We start from the raw sequence: 4,235 nt of genomic DNA on the forward strand, positions 1-4,235 counted from the left end.
TCCCTTTAATAATGCTGTATTTTCCTGACGTTCTATCGTCTGTATCAGTGATGACTTTGCTGTAACACTTCCTTTAAGTACATGTTGTACTTGTTTGTACTTGTTTTGTTTGTAAATCAATAAAAATTGATTTGTCAAAAAAAAAAAAAAAAGGTTACCCAAGGTGATGTGTGACATGATGAGATAGACATGTGTATGTATAGTGCCAATCACACAAATAACTATGCTGAGTTCCTTTTCTTCTTTTACTGCTTGAAAGAGTTAAACATCACGTGAGCAGGTGACAGTTTCTCTCCAGTTGCGACCTAGTCGGACTATAGCATAATCCTCACTAATAAGGAATAGCAGCCATAAACTCTTTCCTGGAAGAGAAAAGCTTCTAAACAGCGTTCATCTATTATAGGGGAATATCTATTCTGTCTTCTGAAGCTTGTTATCTCAACTGTCAGTCACTGTATTTTCTTTTTCTCTGCAGAGGACAGGTCAAAAGTTCGCTAGCCTGCTCTGTAAAATCATTTAGCATGCTGAGTAGTGTGTAAACTGAAAATATCAGAGAATGATGCAATGTTATAAAAACAACTATATAACTGAAAATAAAAATATGAGAATATTTTCTTTGCTACTAATGTTCTAGTAATTATCCATACTACACAACCAATTCATTATATCATAATTTTTTTCCGCTACAGTGTCTTTTTAAAGTTAAGGTAAGGGGCATCGGAAACACAAAGTTAGGGTTAAGCACAGAGCAAGGGATGAGATCACAGTTAGGCTCAGATCCCACTTGAGCCGGATCACGTACAGCCAGCGGGAGTGGACAGTGTAGTGTCCGCTCTGATGGTCCACCGTGGTCTGGCTGTAGCCCTGGGCAGATGCCTTACCCCCATAGGCTATATTGGGGAACTATGTTGGTATGCACTGGCCTTCTCCTTGCTGTCCATTAAAATGTAAGTTACACATTTTTGCTTAGCTGCTCCCAAGGTTATACATATGTTGTTTTTAACTTAGGTTAGGCCACTTGCCCGGAGGTCTGCCTCACCGTGGTGCAAGTGTCCAGTATATTATACTTTGCATGCAAACTATAGTGGAAGCCAAAGTTCCTCTATAGTATAATAAATGTAGCATTTGATTTGGACGCAGGGCTTGCATTTTCAGCCTAATAGAGGTGGTGCATGCCTGAGCGATTAACCAGTCAATTGCAGCATGTCTTTAGGGACGCGCAACCTCCCCCCTTTTCATATATTGGAGAACTTGCCCGGGATTATTGCGGGCTGTGCAGAAGTGCTCTCACGGATCCGCAGAGTGACAAATGTTAATGCTCCTATTTATAAAATAGGTGCCATTCACTGCCAGTTTAGCAATGAGCAGAAAATGAACAATAAAAAGGCCGTTCTCAGCTCAAGTGGGAACAGGTTGAGTGAGGCTGGGGGCTGGGGCCTGAGATGTATTAATATGAAACAGGGCCCTAGGCATGGTAGTATATATGGCTCCTCCTTATGATCCTTTTGGTAACCTAATATGGGAGAAGGTTCAGAGGAAGTGGCAGTTGGGCCCCTTGACACCTACTAAGAACCAGCCACCTGCCTAGGTTGCCCTGTGGATGATCCTGCTCTGGTTGGGGTCACCAAACATCATGTGGAGTCAGAGAAAGTCAGCCAAGATCTTGACACTTAAAGGGACCCTGAGCAGTCGTTAAAAATGAAATTGGTACTTACCTGGGGCTTCCTCCAGCCCACCGTAGGCCACGAGGCCCCCCGGCGTCCTCCTGGCTCCTCTCCCAGTTTTGCTGGTGGCTCCGTTAAGGCTTCCGGCTGAAAGTCGTCCGTACACTTCCTGGAAGCCCATGCTCCGCATCATCACGCCGGCTGCTATGCATGACAGTCCTGGGCATGCGCGGCTCAGAGTTAGAAAACTGCGCATGTGCAGGACTGTCACACCGGCCATCATCATGATGCGTAGTGGCTGGCATGCTGATGCGGACCGTGGACTTCCAGGAAGTATACGGACGACTTTCAGCCCGAAAATCACCGTTAACGGAGCTGCCATGAGAGAAGCCAGAAGGATGCCGGGGGACCTTGCGGCTTACGGTGGGCTGGAGGAAGCCCCAGGTAACTACCAATTTCATTTTTAACGACTGTTCAGGGTCCCTGTAATCTATGCATACCCTCTTCAAGTCTTGTCTGGCAGAGGTTCTGTGTTGCTTCAAGATACCCTGCAAACATTTATTGCTTGTGCCCCAATTTGTTGCAATTACTTACAGATAAAAGCCCTTAAACACCTTCAGAGTTAAATAAGTTTGTGTTTTGGTGCTAGATGTGGTGCTAAATTCATTAATTAAGTCTGAGCAGAGAGAGAAATGTTTTAAACAGCTCCTTCATGCAGAGGTGATTTCATCTGCATTTCCATAGGCTGGATCTGATTAAAATTCTGAATTAATTAAGGCTGTTCTATCCTGTAAAAGCTATATTTACCTTAATGTAAGCACTTCTTTCCGACTGCCATCACATTTAGCAGCGTAAACTGCTTGAATATACTGTTTCTGCAATGCGTTTATACGTTAAGTCAAAGTCTTATTAAATGTTTTCTACATATACTGAATGTGTTACAAATCATCTCAGTGTAAACAGACTTATCAATGAGTGCTCATTTTGGGTATTATTTATAATCTCCATAGAATTAAAAAATGGCCCTTGCTGGTTTCCTACTCAGGCCGTTTTTCAGATGAAGGCAGCTGCTACCACAGGATATAGCAATTCCTGAAGGGACTGAGGGGAACAGTGATGGGCGAGGGAGGTGTAAAATGGTTGGTAGGGAGGGAAGTTCAGGAGGAGTGTGGTGGGTCAGGTTGGTGGGTAGAGAAGAAGAGTTATTAATAAACTGGGTGGGAAGTGACAGAAAGGAATGGTGGGTTGGGAGGGTGTTGAAGGAGAAGAGCGAAGGATACCGGATATTGAATGAAGTAGGAGAGTGGTGGTGGGTGGTGTACATTGGAAAAGAACATTTTTGGGTGGGGTGGAATGTAAAGAAGACAAGTTATTAGTAGGGCAGCTGGTAGAGAAAAAGAGCAATAGAAAGTGCTGTATTCAGGAGTAATATGGTAGGTGAACAGTAAAGGAGGAGAGCAAAAGATACCATTGGTTGAAGTAGAAGATTGGTGGGTGGGGTAATAGTTGGAGAAGAACATTTTTGGGTGCGGTGGTAAGTAAAGAGACAAGTTGCTGGTGGGGCAGGTGGGGGAGTAGGAAAGCAATAGAAAGTGTTATATTCAGGATGAATGTGGTGGGTGGGATGTGAAGGTGGGTGAAGCAGAAGAGACGTGGGTGGGGTGTGGATGTGGAACAAGTAGAGTGAAAGGTAGGTCAGATGATAGAGCGGAAAGCAATCGGTGGCAAAGGTGGGGGAGGTGAGCAGTTTCGTTTTGCCGTAGAATGTTGTTTCATATTTTATAAATCAAGCTTATAAAGAGGAGCTGTCAGACATACTATCTCAGAAAAAAAACTCATATATAAGTAGCTAAATACTTGCTCTTCTTACATAACATACAGTATGTATTGCACTGTCCACGTTTTGATTTTAGTGATTTTTCTACAGTAAAAAAAGAGAAAATCCTTCTTAGCAGTTCCCATTTTAACTGTGGCTATTTTGAAGCCAATCCTGATGTCATTTCCTCCCTTACTCTCCTCTGCCTGATTGTGTATGCATTGCCCGCCCTTCACTATAGAAAGTGCATTGTCTCAGCATGAGAAATATAGGCCAATCAGAGAGGAACAGAGGTGTGGGAGGGGAAAACAGCAGGGAAAGAGGCTTCAGCCAATCAGGCTGCATTAGTAAAGTATGAGGGAAAGTAGAGAAGCAAAAAAGGATAACCCAGCATGCTGTGCAACTTCCTTTGTGTGTACCAAATTTTGTGTGTACCAAATAAGAGTCAGGTAGGCTGGGGAATGATCATTTATCAACAAGAAAAGTAATAGTGATTTTAACTTTTGGATTGCCATGTTAGCATCCCTATTACTTGTTTACCAGATAAAAATAAAGAATTGATTTTTTATTTTATACCCGACAGTTACACTTTAAAACACTTTTATTTAATGCTTTGTGGAATATTTCTTTAAATGGGGAGATTAGGTGACCTTCGTATGATGTCTCTACTCAGCCTTAATCTAATTAGGCTTTGCGTTCGTGTGGCTACTTTCTTCAACAGAGTTGTTGTATTCCGCCCACTCTGCACACAGCTA

Source organism: Hyperolius riggenbachi, chromosome 5, assembly GCF_040937935.1.
Source record: "Hyperolius riggenbachi isolate aHypRig1 chromosome 5, aHypRig1.pri, whole genome shotgun sequence".
Classification (NCBI taxonomy): domain Eukaryota; kingdom Metazoa; phylum Chordata; class Amphibia; order Anura; family Hyperoliidae; genus Hyperolius; species Hyperolius riggenbachi.